A 17,026-nucleotide genomic window follows, 5' to 3' on the forward strand; every position below is an offset into this window, starting at 1 on the left:
ATTGTATATTTTTGATGCTGTTTTTTGTGGAATTTAAAAATTTAATATCCTGATTTTCTGCCGGTAGTATAAAAGTCAAATTTATTTTTATATATTGAGCTCGTATCCTGCTACCTTGCTAAATTCATCACTTAATTAGTTCTAGTAGTTGTTTGGTAGATGCCTTAGGATTTTCTTTTTTTTTTTCTTAATGTTTATTTTTGAGAGAGAGAGAGAGAGCAGAGGAGAGGCAGAGAGAGAGAGAGAGACACAGATTCTGAAGCAGGTGCCAGGTTCTGAGCTGTCAGCACAGAGCCTGAGCAGAGTTCGAACCCACGAGCTAGGACATCATGACCTGAGCCAAAGTTGGAGGCTTAACTGACTGAGCCACCCAGGCACCATACCTTAGGATATTCTATGTAAATGGTATATGTCATTCACAAATAGACAGTTTTACTTCTTTAATTTTTATGTCTTTTATTTCTATTCTTGCCTTATTTCACTGGCTAGGTAGGATTCTAGGACAATTTGAATATAATCAGTGACATCCTTATCTCATTCCTGTCTTAGAAAACATTCAGTATTTTAACATTAACATTAGCTGTAGGATTTTCATACCATCTTTTATAAGCTGCTTGATGCTTTCTTCTAGTCCTAATTGCTGAGATTTTTTTTTTGTAGTTAATGTGTACTGAATTTTATTAAATACTTTTTCTGCGTCCGTTGAGATAATCATTTTTTCTCCTTTTCTCTGTTAACATATGAGTCAATATGATTTATATTGATTGTTTTTTTAATGTTAAACCAGTTTTGTATTTTTAAGATAAGCCCAATTTGATCATGAAGTATGGTTTTTATCGTTGCTGGATTTGATTGGCTAATATTTTCAGAATTTTTGCCTTTACTATGGATATTGGTCTATAATTTTCTCATAATATGTTTGTCTGGTTTTGGTATTGAAGTTATGCAGACCTCATAAAATAAATTGGTAAGTGTTTCTTTCTTCTCTTTTTAAAAAAAGGATTGAGTAAAGTTTGTGTTATTTTATACTTATTTGATGGAATTTACTAGTGACATCTTTGGACTTGGAGTTTTCTTCAAGGAATTTACTAGTGACATCTTTTGGACTTGGAGTTTTCTTCAAGGGAAGGTTTTAGATAATGAATTCAATTACGTTAATAGATATGAAGCTATTCAGATTTTCTACTTCTCGCTATATCATTTTGGCAAATTTATTTTTCAAGGAATTTATCTATTTCATCTAAGTTGTCAAATTGACAAAGTTTTCCATGATACTCCTTCTTTACTTTTTTAGTGTTTGTAGGATCTGAATGATACTTCTGTGTTTTTTATGTGAATATTTTATATTCTATCTCTTTTATTCTTTTTTCCAGCAATAAATATATATGTGTGTGTGTGTATATATATATATGTGTATATATATATATATATATATATATATATTTAATTAATTTAACATATATATATTTATTTAATTAATTTTTTAATTTACCTCCAAGTTAGTTAGCATATAGTGTAACAGTGATTTCAGGAGTAGATTCCTTAATGTCCCTTACCCATTTAGCCCATTCCTCCTCCCACAACCCCTCCAGCAACTCTGTTTGTTCTCCATATTTAAGAGTCTCTTATGTTTTGTCCCCCTCCCTGTTTTATAGTATTTTTGCTTCCCTTCCCTATGTTCATCTGTTTTGTATCTTAAATGTCTCATGTGAATGACGTCATATGATGTTTGTCTTTCTCTAATTTCACTTAGCATAATACCCAGTAATTCCATCCACAGAGTTGCAAATGGCAAGATTTCATTCTTTTTGATAGCCGAGTAATACTCCATTGTATATATATACCACCTCTTCTTTATCCATTCATCTGTTGATGGATGTTTGGGCCCTTTCCATACTGTGACTATTGTCGATTGTGCTGCTACAAACATTGGGGTGCATGTGCCCCTTTGAAACAGCACACCTGTATCTCTTGGATAAATACTTATTAGTGCAATTTCTGGGTCATAGGGTAGTTCTATTTTCAATTTTTGAGGAACCTCCACACTGTTTTCCAGAGTGGCTGCACCAGTTTGCATTCCCACAAGCAGTGCAAAAGAGATCCTCTTTCTCCACATCCTCACCAACATCTGTTGTTGCCTGAGTTGTTAATGTTAGCCATTCTGACGGGTGTGAGGTGATATCTCATTGTGGTTTTGATTTGTATTTCCCTGATGATGAGTGATATTGAGCATTTTTTCATGTGTCTGTTGGCTATCTGGGTGTCTTCTTTGGAGAAGTGTCTATTCATATCTCCTGCCCATTTCTTCACCAGATTATTTGTTTTTTGGGTATTGAGTTTGGTAAGTTCTTTATAGATTTTGGATACTAACCCTTTATCTGATATATCTTTTGCAAATATCATCTCCCATTCCTTCGGTTGTCTTTTAGTTTTGCTGATTGTTTCCTTTCCTGTGCAGAGCTTTTAATTTTGATGAGGTCCCAATAGTTCATTTTTGCTTTTGTTTCTCTTGCCTCTGGAGACATGTTGAGTAAGAAGTTGCTGCAGCCGAAGTCAAAGAGGTTTTGCCTGCTTTCTCCTCCAGGAATTTGGTGGCTTCCTGTCTTACATTGAGGTCTTTCATCCATTTTGAGTTTATTTTTGTGTATGGTGTAACAAAGTGGTCCAGGTTCATTTTTGTACATATCACTGTCCATTTTTCCCAGCACAATTTGCTGAAGAGTCTGTATTTATTCCATTAGATATTCTTTCCTGCTTTGTCAAAGATTAGTTGGCCATACGTTTGTGAGTCCCATTTCTGGGTTCTCTATTCTGTTCCATTGATCTGAGTGTCTGTTCTTGTGCCAGTACCATACTGTCTTGATTACAGCTTTGTAATATGTCTTGAAGTCTGGGATTGTGATGCCTCCAGCTTTGGTTTTCTTCTTCAAGATTGCTCTGGCTATTCGGGGTCTTTTCTGTTTCCATACAAATTTTAGGATTGTTTGTTCTAGCTCTGTGAAGATGCTGCTGTTATTTTGATAGGGATTGCATTGAGTATGTAGATTGCTTTGGGTAGTATTGACATTTTAACAATGTTTGTTGTTCCAATCCAGGAACATGGAATATTTTTTCCTTTTTTGTGTGTGTCTTCTTCAATTTCTTTCATAAGCTTTCTATAGTTTTCAGTGTATAGATTTTTCACCTCTTTGGTTAGATTTATTCCTAGGTATTTTGTGGGGTTTGGTGCAGTTGTAAATGGAATAGGTTCCTTGATTTCTCTTTCTTTTCCTTCATTATTGGTGTATAGGAATGCAACTGATTTCTGTGCATTGATTTTTATGTGCTGCAACTTTGCTGAGTTCATGGATCAGTTCTAGCAGTTTTTTGGTGGAATCTTTTGGGTTTTCCATATAGAGTATTGTATCATCTGTGAAGAGTGAAAGTTTGACTTTCTCCTGGCCGATTTGGATGCCTTTTATTCCTTTGTGTTGTCTGATTGCTGAGGCTAAGTCTTCCAATACTGTGTTAAATAGCAGTGGCAAGAGTGGACATCCCTGTTGTGTTCCTGACCTTAGGGGAAAAGCTCTCAGTTTTTCCCAATTAAGGATGATATTAGCAGTGGGTCTTTCGTATGATCTTGAGGTATAATCCTTCTATCTCTACTTTCCTGAGGGTTTTTATCAAGAAAGGATGCTGTATTTTGTCAAATGCTTTCTTTGCATCTATTGAGAGGATCGTTGGCTCTTATCCTTTCTTTTATGGATGTGATGTATCACATTGATTGTTTTGCATATATTGAACCAGACCTGCATCCCAGGTCTAAATCCCACTTGGTCATGGTGAATAATTCTTTTAAGGTATTGTTGGATCCAGTTGGCTAGTAACTTGTTGAGGATTTTAGCATCCATGTTCATCAGGGAAATTGGTCTGTAGTTCTCCTTTCTAGTGGGGTCTTTGTCTGGTTTTGGAATCAAGGTAATGCTGGGTTCATAGAATGAGTTTGAAAGCTTCCCTTCCATTTGTTTTTTGGAATAGCTTCGAAAGAATAGATGTTAACTCTTTTTTAAATGTTTGGTAGAATTCCCTGGAAAGCCATCTGGCCCTGGACTCTTGTTTTTTGGGAGATTTTTTATTACTAATTTGATTTCCTTACTGGTTATGGGCCTGTTCAAATTTTCTATTTCTTCATGTTTCAGTTTTGGTAGTTTATGTGTTTCTAGGAATTTTCAATTTCTTCCAGATTTCCCATTTTATTGGCGTAAAATTGCTTGTAATAGTCTTTTTTTTTTTTTTAAACGTTTATTTAGTTTTGAGACAGAGCATGAACGGGGGAGGGTCAGAGAGAGAGAGGGAGACACAGAATCGAAAACAGGCTCCAGGCTCTGAGCTGTCAGCACAGAGCCTGACGCGGGGCTTGAACTCACAAACCGCGAGATCATGACCTGAGCTGAAGTCGGACGCTTAACAGACTGAGCCACCCAGGCGCCCCATCTCGTAATATTCTTTAATTATTGTTTTTATATCTGCTGTGTTGGTTTTGATCTTTCCTCTTTCATTCTTGATTTTATTTATGTGGGTCCTTTCCTTTTTCTTTTTGATCAAATTGGCTAGGGTTTTATCAATTTTGTTAATTCTTTCCCAGAACCAGCTTCTGGTTTCATTGATCTGTTCTACTTTTTTTTTGTTGTTTTTTTTTGTTTTGTTTTTTGTTTTTTTTTTGTTTCAATAGCATTGATTTCTGCTCTAATCTTTATTGCTTACTGCCTTCTCCTGGTTTTGGGTTTTATTTGCTGTTCTTTTTCCAGCTCTTTAAGATGTAAGGTGTAAGGTTAGGTTGTGTATCTAAGACCTTTCTTCCTTCTTTAGGAAGACCTGGATAGCTATATACTTCCCTCTTATGACCACCCATTGCTGTGTCCCAGAGGTTTTGGTCTGTGATGTTAGCATTTTCATTGGCTTCCATGAACTTTGTAATTTCTTCTTTAACTTCTTGGGTTAGCCCATTCATTCTTCAGTAGGATATTCTTTAGGCCCCAAGTATTTATTGTCTTTCCACATTTTTTCTTGTGGTGGATTTCAAGTTTCATAGCATTGTGGTCTAAAAATATGCATGGTATGATCTCCATCTTTTTGTATTTGTTGATGGCTGATTTGTGTCCCAGTATGTGATCTATTCTGGAGAATGTTCCATGTGCACTCGAGAAGAATGTGCCCTGCTTTAGGATAAGAATGTTCTGTATATATCTGTTAAGTCCATTTGGTACAGTGTGTCATTCAAAGCCATTGTTTCCTTGTTGATTTTCTGCTCAGATGATCTGCCCATTGCTATAAGTGGGATGTTGAGGTCTCCTACTATTACGGTATTATTATCAATGAGTTTCTTTATGTTTGTCTTTAATTGATTTATACATTTGGGCGCGCCACATTTGGAGCATAAATGTTTATAATTGTTAGATCTTCTTGGTGGATAGGCCCCTTAAAATGATATAATGTCCTTCTTCATCCCTTGTTAGAGTCTTTATTTTAAAATATAGATTGTCTGATATATGTATGGCTAATCCACCTTCTTTTGGCGATCATTTGCATGATAGATGGTTCTCCATCCCCTTAGTTTCAATCTGAAGGTGTGTTTAGGTCTAAAATGGGTCTCTTGTAAACAGCATATAGATGCATCTTCTTTTCTTAGCCTTCTGATTGGAGTGTTTAGTCCATTGATGTTTAGAGTGAGTACTGAAAGATATGAATTTATTGCCATTATGTTGCCTGAAGAGTTGGAGTTTATGGTGGTGTTCTCTGGTCCTTTCTAGTCTTTGTTGCTTTTGTCTTTTTTTTTTCCTATCTTTTCCCCCTTCAGAAAGTCCCCCTTAAAATTTCTTGCAGGGCTGGTTTGGTGGTCACAAACTCCTTTAATTTTTGTTTGTCTGGGAATCTCTTTTATCTCTCCTCCTATTTTGAATGACAGCCTTGCTGGATAAAGAATTCTTGGCTGCATATTTTTCCGATCAGCACATTGAATATAACCTGCCACTCCTTTCTGGCCTGCCAAGTTTCTGTGGATAGGTCTGCTACGAACCTGATCTGTCTTCCCTTGTAGGTTAAGGACTTTTTTTCCCTTGCTGCTTTCATGATTCTTTCCGTGCCTGAGTATTTTGTGAATTTGACTATGATATGCCTTATTCATGGTCTGTTTTTGTTGAATCTAACGGGTGTCCTCTTTGCTTCCTGGATTTTGATGTTTGTGTCTTTCCCTGTGTTAGGAAAGTGTTCCATTATGATTTGCTCACTTAAACATACTACCCCTTTTTCTCTCTCTTCATGTTTTGGGGCCCCTATGATTTTAATGTTATTCCTTTGTAATGAGTCACTGAATTCTCTAATTCTCATATTGTGCTCTTTTGCCTTAGTCTCCCTCTTTTTTTTTTTTTTTTTTTGCTTCATTATTCTCCATACGTTTGTTCTCTATATTGCTGAATTGCTCCTCTGCTTCATCCATCCTTGTACCGTGGCATCCATTCGAGATTGCATCTGAGTTGTAGCATTTTTTATTTTTATCCTGGCTAGCTTTTACTATCTCCACAGAAAGGGATTCTAATCTATTTTCAATCCCAGCTAGTATTCTTACTGTCGTGATTCTAAATTCTGGCTCAGACATGTTGCTTGTATCTTTGTTGATTAAGTCCTTAGCTGTCATTTCTTCTTGTTTTTTCTTTTGGGGTGAATTCCTTCATTTCATCATTTTGAAGGAAGAAAAGGAGTTAATAAAGTAAAAAAAAATAATAAAAATTAAACCATTAAAAACAACAAGGAAATCAAATAAAGGATGCTAGATCCTAGGTGTGTTTGGGTCTGGTTGTTGAAGGAAACTTGATAGATTAGAGAAAAAAAGGGAAAGATTAAAAAAAAGGGAAAAAAGTTTGAAAATTTGGAAAAATGAATACAGTAAAACAATAAAATTAGATAATGGAAGTAAAATATAAAAGTTTACAAAAAAGTAAGAAATATAGTAGAAAAAAATTAAAGAAAAATCTTAATAAAAATGGAAAATAAAAATAAATATTTTCCCTTTCTGTATTCAACAATTAGAAAAGAAAAACAATTGAATAGATGGACCAGCAAACAGAATCAAATATGATTGAAATTACGTTTGGTTTCCCCTAGAAGTCCAACTGTGAAGCACTTTATAGTACATAAACTAAGCAGGCAGAGAGAGATTTGTGTTCCTCAAGGGTGTGGTTGGCTCAGTTGGGCAGCACTTAGTGTAACAGCTCCATTCTCCACTAGGTGGCGCTGCTTAGCTTACTGCGGTGGATTGTTGTGGTGCGTGTAGGTGTGTATGCTATGTGCATGCACAGGAGGGATGAAAATGGCGTCACCCAGCTACCCAGTATCTAGAATCAGAACTCTGTGCTCTCCCCAATTGGCAATCAAGCACCCCCCTCTTCTCTGGCTTCCATCCACTCCCTGCTTCTACACTGTCCCGCTTCCACACTGTCCATGACCAAGCTATTAGGCTTCCAGGTGGCACCTCCATCCTGAGTTTTATCTCAGATGGAACTGTTTTTTCCAAACCTCACTTCTGAAGGACTGCAGCTTTGACCCATTCTAACTCTCTGGAGGAGTGTCTCACTGAGTAATGGCTGGGTGCTAGCCCACCCTCAGGAATGTTGGTGAGACCAGACCATTGCCATGCCCAGAGACTGACTGGGCATAAGCCCACCCACCCCAGAAAAAGTTCACGGGATCGTGTAGCAGCAGCGTTTCAGGGATTATGGCAAATCACAACACACATGTGGCACCAGTTTTCATCCTTAACGTCCTCACTCCAACACCAGTGAATGTGGCCATTCTCCAGGGTCTGCTGGGACCTTTGCCTGTGGGGAGGCTGCACCACCTCTACCTAATGTTCTCTCAGCAGGGGAACCGCCTCTCCCTGTGTGGCCCAAGGACTCCTAGGATTGCTCTCCCAGGGATTCACCCTTCCTACCAGAGCACTGCCAGGTATCAAGCTGCGGAGTTTCAGACTTTGCGCTCCCTCTGTTTATAGAGTCTTAGTGGAATTTAAACTCTCTCCTTTCTCCTTTCTCCTTTTTTTGTTCAGTTCCTGTGGCTGTTTTCACTCTTTTTCTCTCCAGTTGCTTTGGGGGGGGGGTTGCTTTTCCCATACTCTCCCCCCGTGTTTGTCCTCTCTCTGCAAGCAAAAATAGATCCCTGCCCTCTGTGTCTTCTCTGTCCCCCAGTTCACTTCTACCTGCTGAGTTCTGTGGTTCAGGTTGTGCAGATTGTTGTGTTAATCCTCAAATCAGGTTTGTAGGTGTGCAAGATGATTTAGTGTTGATTTGGCTACATTTTGGGGAGGAGAGGTGGAAAAAAAAACTTCCATGCTGTTCCACCATCTCAGCTCTTCCTCCTCTATCTGTTTTATTTATTTTTTTTTAATGTTTGTTTATCTTTGAGAGAGAGGCAGAATGTGAGTGGGTTAGGGGCAGAGAGAGAGGGAGACACAGAATTGGAAGCAGGCTCCAGGCTCTGAGCTGTCAGCACAGAGCCTGACATGGGGCTCGAACTCACAAAGGACGAGATCATGACCTGAGCTGAAGTTGGACGCTCAACCGACTGAGCCACCCAGGCGCCCCATCTGTTTTATTCTTGATAGCCCAACGAGGTTTATTGATTTTGTTGATCTTTTCAAGGAACTAACTTTAAGCTTTTTCTTTGTTTTTCTTTTCTTTCTTCCTTTTTTTTTTTTTTTTTTTTGGTTTTTCATGAGTTTTTGCAATTATTTCTTTTATTTTCCTATTACTTACTTTGGATGTATTTTGCTCTTGAATTTTTAGCTTATTAAAGTAGAACCTTGGGTCATTAATTTCATACCTATCTTCTTATTCCCTAAATTTATGTCCAAACTTTGCTTTATCTATATTTCATACATTTTGATGTTATATTTTCATTTTCATATAATCCAAATTATTTTCTAATTTTTCTCGTGATTTTTTTCCTTTGGTCCTTGAATTATTTACAAGTGTTTAATTTGCCAATATTTATTCTTTTTTAAGATATTTCATCCTTGATTTCTAATTCCATAGTGTTTACAGAATACATTCTACAAGTTGTCAGTATTTTGAAAATTTTATTGAGGGTTTTTTTAATGGTCCATTTTATTGAATATAGTGTGTACATTTGAAGAGAAAATGCATTTTTCAGTTATAGTGTTCTATAAATTAGCAAATCAAGGTAATTGATAATGTTCAGATTTTCTATGTTTTTAGTATTACTGAGAGAGGGAGGTTAAAATCTATGCTTGTGGGTTTGTCTATTTCTCCCTTTAATTTTGTCAATTTAATTTTCATGTATTTTGAAATTATGTTACTAGGGTTATAAATATTTATAATCATTGTATCTTCAATCAGGAATTGAGTCTGCTATTATTATGAAATGTCTATTTCTGGTAATGCTATTTGAAATCTACTTTATCTGATATTAAGATAACCACTCCAGTATTCTTATGCTTGCTGTTTGCAAAGTATGCTTTTTTACAGTCCTTTACTTCAAGCTTTCTGTGTATTTGTGTTTTTAAGGCGTGTCTCATGTAGCAGAAATAAACAAAATAGAAACTTAAAACACACACACACAGACACACACACACACAATAGAGCAGATCAGTGAAACCAGAAGCTGGTTTTTTTAAAAGATAAAAGAAATTGATAAACCTTATCTGGACTTATCAAAAGCAAACAGAAAACAACAACAAAAAAAGAGGACTCAAATAAACTGCATCATAAATGAAAGAGGAGAAATAATTGACACAACAGAAATACAAAGGATTGTAAGAGAATATTATAAAAATTATATGCCAACAAATTGGACAACCTAGAAGAAATGGATAAATTTCTAGAAACATGTAACCTCCCAAAACTGAATCAGGAAGGATGCAAAAATTTGAACAGACCTATTACTAGCAATAGAATTGAATCAGTAAAAAAAAAACCCAAAAAGCTCCCAACAAACAAAAATCCAGGACCAAATGTCTTCATAGGTGAATTCTACCAAACATTTAAAGAAGAGTTAATACCTATTCTTCTCAAACTATTCCAAAAAATAGAAGAGCAAGGGAAACTTCCAAATCCATTCCATGAGGTCAGCATTATCCTGATACCAAAACAAGATAAAAACTCTACAGAAATGAGAACTACAGGCCAATATTTCTGATGAATATAGATGCAAAATTCCTCAACAAAATACTAACCAAATTCAGCAATATATTAAAAAGATCATTCACTACAATCAAGTTGGTTTTATTCCCAGGATGCAAGAGTGGTCCAATATTCACAAATCGATTAATGTGATACATCACATCAATAAGAGAAAGTATAAAAAACATATCACTTTAATAGATGCAGTAAAACATAAAAGCATTTGACAAAGTACAATATCCATTTATGACAAAAACCCTCAACAAAGTAGGTCTAGAGGGAACATACCTCAGCATAATAAAGGCCATATATGAAAAACCCACAGTGAGCATCATACTCAATGGGAAAAAACAGAGCTTTTCCCTTAAGGTTAGGAACAAGACAAAGAGTTCACTCTTACCACTTTTATTTAACATAGTCCTGAAAATTCTAGCCACAACAATGAGGTAAGAAAAGGGACTAAAAGTCATCCAGTTGGTAAGGAGGAGGTAAAATGTTCCCTATTTGCAGATGACATGATACTATATATAAAATACCCTAAAGATTCCACCAAAAAAACACATAGAACTGGTAAAGGAATTCAATAAGGCCACAGGATACAAAAATAAATATATTGAAGTCTGTCACATTTTTAAAAAATATTTATTTATTTTCGAGACACAGCGTGAGCAGGGGAGGGGCAGAGAGAGAGGGAGACACAGAATTTGAAGCAGGCTCCAGGCTCTGAGCTGTCAGCACAGAGCCCGACATAGGGCTTGAACTCACAAATTGTGAGATCATGACCTGAGCTGAAGTCGGACACAACTGAGTAAGTCACCCAGGTGCCCCTGTCACATTTCTATACACCACAAATGAAGCAGCAGAAAGAGAAATTAAAACTATTCTATTTACAATTGCATCAAAAATCATAAAATACCTAGGAATAAGCTTAACCAAGGGGATGAGAGACCTATAGTCTAAAAACTATAAAATATTGATGAAAGAAATTGAAGATAACACAAACAAATGGAAAGACATTCCATGCTCATGGATTGGAAGAACAAATATTGTTAGAATGTCCTTACTACCCAAAGCAATGTACAGATGTAATGCAATCCCTATCAAAATACCACCAGCATTTTTTCATAGAACTAAAACAGACCTAAAATTTGTGCAGAACCAAAAAAGACTCTGAATAGCCAAAGCAACCTTGAAAAAGAAAAAAATCTGGAGGTATCACAATTCCAGACTTCAAGTTATACTCCAAAGCTGTACTAATCAAAACAGTATGGTGCTGGTACAAAAACAGACACATAGATCAACGGAACAGGATAGAAAACCCAGAAACAAACTCACAATTATATGGCCAAATAATCTTCAACAAAGATGGCAAGAATATGCAGTGGGAAAAAGTCTCTTCAACAAATAGTGTTGAGAAATCTTGACAGGTACATGCAAAAGAATGAAACTGGACTACTTTCCACACCAGACACAAAAATAAACTCAAAATGAATTAAGGACCTAAATGTGAGACCTGAAAACATAAAAATTCTAGAAGACAGTACAGGCAGTACTGTAATTTCTCTGACATTGGTTGTAACAATATTTTTCTAGATGTGTCTCCTGTGGCAAGGGAAACAAGCAAAAATAAACTACTGGGACTAAATCAAAATAAGCTTCTGCACAAGAAAGGAAACAGTCAACAAAACTAAAAGTCAACCTGCTTAATGGCAAAAGATACTTGCAAATGACAGAAAGAAAGGATTTGTATCCAAAATCTGTCAAGAACCTTTAAAACACAACACCAAAAAAATGAGTAATGCATTTAAAGTGGGCAGAAGACATGAACAGACATTTCCCCAAGGAAGACCTACAAATGGCCAACAGACATATGAAATACTCTCATCCTCATTCATCATTAGGGAAATGCAAATGAAAAATACACCTTACCCCATCAGAATGGCTAAAACCAAAAACACAAGAAGCAACAAGTGTTGGAGAGGACATGGAGAAAAAGGGACCCTCTTGCACTGTTGGTGGGAATGCAAACTGGTACAGCCACTGTGGAAAACAGTATGGAGGTTCCTCAAAAAAATAAAAATGGAACTACCCTATGATCCACTTATTGTACTACTGGGTATTTACCCAAAGAATACAAAAGCAGTAATTCAAAAGGCTATATATACTCCTTGGCACCAAAACAGACACTCAGATCAATGGAACAGAATAGAGAACTCAGAAATGGACCCACAAGTGTATGGCCAACTAATCTTTGACAAAGCAGGAAAGAATATCCAATGGAGTAAAGACAATCTCTTCAGCAAGTGGTACTGGGAAAACTGGACAGCAACATGCAGAAGAGTGAACCTGGACCACTTTGTTACACCATACACAAAAATAAACTCAAAATGGATGAAAGACCTAAACATAAGACAGGAAGCCATCAAAATCCTTGAGGAGAAAGCAGGCAAAAACCTCTTTCACTTTGCCTGTAGCCACTTCTTACTCAACACGTCTCCAGAGACAAGGGAAACAAAAGTAAAAATGAACTATTGGGACTTCCTCAAAATAAAAAGGTTCTGCACAGTGAAGGAAACTATCAGCAAAACTAAAAGGCAACCAAAGGAATGGGAGACGATAGTTGCAAATGACATATCAGATAAAGAGTTAGTATCCAAAATCTATAAAGAACTTATCAAACTCAGCACCCCAAAAAACAATCTGGTGAAGAAATGGGTAAAAGACATGAATAGACACTTCTTCAAAGAAGACATCCAGATGGCCAACAGACACATGAAAAAAATGCTCAATATCACTCATCATCAGGGAAATACAAGTCAAAACCACAATGAGATATCACCTCACACCTGTCAGAATGGCTAACGTTAATAACTCAGGCAACAACAGATGTTGGTGAGGATGTGGAGAAAGAGGATCTCTTTTGCACTGCTTGTGGGAATGCAAACTGGTGCAGCCACTCTGGAAAACAGTGTGGAGGTTCCTCAAAAAATTAAAACTAGAACTACCCTATGACCCAGCAATTGCACTACTAGGTATTTATCCAAGGGATACAGGTATGCTGTTTCAAAGGGACACATGCACCCCAATGTTTATAGAAGCCCTATCAACAATAGCCAAAGTATGGAAAGAGCCCAAATGTCCATCAATGGATGAATGGATAAAGAAAAGGTGCTATATACATACAATGGAGTATTACTCAGCAATCAAAAAGAATGAAATCTTGCCATTTGCAACTACGTGGATGGAACTGGAGGATATTATGCTAAGCGAAATTAGTCAGAGAAAGACAAATATCATATGACTTCACTCATGTGAGGACTTTAAGACACAACAGATGAACATAAGGGAAGGGAAGCAAAATACTATAAAACGGAGGGGGACAAAACATAAGAGACTCTTAAATATGGACAACAGAGGGTCACTGGAGGGGTTGTGGGGGGGATGGGCTAAATGGGTAAGGGGCATTAAGGAATCTACTCCTGAAATCATTATTGCACTATATACTAATTTTGATGTAAATTAAAAAAATAAAATTTAAAAAAAGGATATATACACTCTTATGTTTATTGCAGCATTATTTACAATAGCCAAATTATGGAAGCAGCCCAAGCATCCATCGAAAGATGAATGGATGAAGAAGATGTGTACACACAAGTGTGTGCGCATGCACACACACACACACACACACACACACGCACACAATGGAATATTATTCAGCCATAAAGAATGAAATTTTGCCATTTGCAACAACACAAACAGAGATAGAGAGTATAATGCTAAGTGAAGTAGTCAGTCAGAGAAAGACAAATACCATATAATTTCACTCATGTGGAATTTAAGAAAACAACCAAAGGGAAAAAAAGACAAGCCAAAAAACAGACTTTTAACTATAAAGAACAAACAGGTGGGTTACCAGAGGGGAAGAGGGTGGGTGTCTGGGGGAAGGAGAGTAAGTAAGAATACACTCATCTTGATTATGAGCACTGAATAATGCATAGATTTGTTGAATTAGTATGTTATACATGTGAAAATAATATAACACTGTATGCTAACTATACTGGAATTAAAATTAAAAAAAAATAAAGCATGTTTCTTATAGATCAATCTTTATCCATTCTGGCAATCTTTGATATTTAATTGGAGTGTTTAGTCCATTTACATTTAATTTAATTTCTGTTATGTTTGTATTTGTGCATACCGTTTTATCATTTGTTATTTATTTGAACTCTGTTTTCTGTTTTACTCTTCCTCCATTCATGCTTTCTTTTGGTTTGATAAGATATTAAAAATTTTTGATTTCAGTTCTTCTATTGGCTTTTTAACTATACCTTCTACATTTTTTTGGTGGTTGAACTAGTGATAAAAATATCTATTCCCAACTTTTCACAATGTGCTTAAAGTTAATAATGTAGCACTTCATGTAAAATGTAATTATCTTGTAATGAAATAAATTGTCCTATTATTTTAAGGAAATTAATGTTAGGAAAGCTAAGTGTAATATCTAAGATACCTAACTAATAACTATCCAATATCTAAATTTTGAAGATTAAACCAAATTTACATTCCCAGAATCAGTCCAACTTGGTTTTGGTCTGTATTTCTTTTTTATATTTCTGGGTTACATTTGTTAATATTTTAAGAGTTTTGCTTCTGTGTAAGAAAAATTGGCATGTAGATCTCCTGCATATAATATTCTTGTCATATTTTCTTATCAAAATCATGTTCAATTCATAAAACAAGTTGAGACCACTTCTTCCTTTCTAAAACCTGGAAGAGTTTAAGACTGGCATTACATCTTTCTTAAGGATTGGTAGACTTTATTGGTGAAACCATTTGATCTTTAGTTTTTTTTGTGTAAGGTTTATAATTATGTATTTAGATTTCTTTAATAGTTTTATGAATATGTAAATTTTCTCTTTTTTCTTGTGTCAATGTTGATAAGTTCTGTTCCTCCATTTTTTCTAAATTTTCAGTTGTTGGCATGACATTATTTACTATATCCTGTGTGTGTGTGTGTGTGTGTGTGTGTGTGTGTGTGTGTGTATGTGTGTGTGGTGTGTTGTGTGTTTGCTTCTTTTAGTTTTTACTTCTTTATTAATTTTCTAGGTCTTTTTAAATAAATTCTTTCATGGAATGATCATTTGGCTGTGTTGATCCTTTTTATAATATATGCTTTTTCACTTGTGTTCATAATTGTTTTGTGTGTGTGTGTGTGTGTGTGTGTTATGTTTTCTGCATTTTTATAGATTTTTGAAGTAGATTCTTAGATACCTTATTAACAGCTTCTTTTTTTTTCTATTATAGACATTTATGTCCCTAAAACATGATTTTAGGTGTATTCAGCAAGTTTATTATGTAATTAATATGTAATTTAATATGTAATCTCAATTGTGAGATTAGAAGTAAATTCTACTTTAAATTTTATTTCTTCTTTGAAGTATATTTCTTCACAAATATTTGTGGATTTACTTATACCTTTGTTATTTCTAGTTTCTTGCAGCAAATAACATATTCTATATGATTTCTGTTGAAATGTGTTAGAGTATTCATATTTGCTCTATGATCTTGTATGATATTTTGGTAAATATTTCATTTATACTTTAGTTTTTTGCTTTTTTAGGTTAATTTAAATTTTTTTAATTATTTTTTTTTAATTTTAGGGAGAGAGAGAGCATGCATAAGTGGGGTAGAGGAGCAGAGAGAGAGAGAGAATTTTAAGCATGCTCCATGCTCAGTGCAGGGCCTGATGCAGGACTTGATCTCACAACCCTGGGATCATGATCTGAGCTGATTAAGAGTAAGATGCTCAACCAACTGAGCCACCCAGGTGTCCCTTTTAATTTTTTTTTAGAGAGAGAGCTTAAGCAGGGGAGAGGCACAGAGGGGGAGAGAGAGAGAGAGAGAGAGAGAGAGAGAGATATGGAGAGAATCTTAAGCAGGCTCCACACTCAGTACAGAGCTTGATGCGGGGCTCGATCCCATAACCCTGGAATTATGACATGAGCCTAAATCAAGAGTCAGATGCTTAACTGACTGAACCACCCAGGCATTTCTTTTTAATTTTATTCATTTATTTTTTTTTAGAGAGAATAATGTGTACTTTAAATGAAACTGTGTTTTGCAATTGTGTACAGTATTTGATCAGATGTTCATTAGGTCAAATTTGCTAACCATCTTTCTCAAATATTCTGTATCTTTACTGATTACTTCGTTTGTTCTTATGGAGTTATTTCAAAATCTACCATTGTGCTTGTGGATTTGTCTACTCGTTTCAGTAAATTTTTCTTTTGTTTAACAATTTACACTTCTTAGATCTTCCAAGTGAATTAAAATTTTAAATCAATATCAAAGCTTGAAGTGTGTCCTTTTAATTTAGTGATGTTTTTCCCTTAGAGTCTATTAATACAGCTGCATCAGCTTGCTTTTGGTTTTTATTCACATGGTCTTTTTTAATTTTTATACTTACAACTTCATCCCTTGTTTTAAATGTTTTTGTGTAAATGGCATGTATATTTTATGGATCTGACAATCTTTGTCTTTTAATTGGAACACTTAGTCCTTCCATGTAATGTGCTTTCAATATATTTGGATTTAAGCCTACTATTTTCCTGTTGCTTTTTATTTGTTGCATTCTACCTATGTTTATTTGCATCCTCTTTTTTGCCCCCTTTTGGGTAGATTTTTTTTTAAGTTTATTTATTTATTTTAGAAGACAGGGAGAGAGTATGAGCATGGGTGGGACAGAGAGAGAGGGAGAGAAAAACTCCCCAAGCATGAACCATGCTCATGAACCATGAGATCATGACCTGAACCAAGATCAAGAGTCAATGCCTAACCAACTGAGCCACCCAGGT

General features: G+C 35.6%; 1 protein-coding gene across 4 annotated transcripts in view; it reads left to right on the forward strand.

The window, feature by feature from the left end:
* ERCC6L2 (ERCC excision repair 6 like 2) overlaps window positions 1-17,026 on the forward strand; it is a 131,763-nt gene that overhangs the window by 13,068 nt on the left and 101,669 nt on the right. The window lies entirely within an intron of this gene.

This window comes from Panthera tigris, chromosome D4 (genome assembly GCF_018350195.1).
Source record: "Panthera tigris isolate Pti1 chromosome D4, P.tigris_Pti1_mat1.1, whole genome shotgun sequence".
NCBI lineage: Eukaryota > Metazoa > Chordata > Mammalia > Carnivora > Felidae > Panthera > Panthera tigris.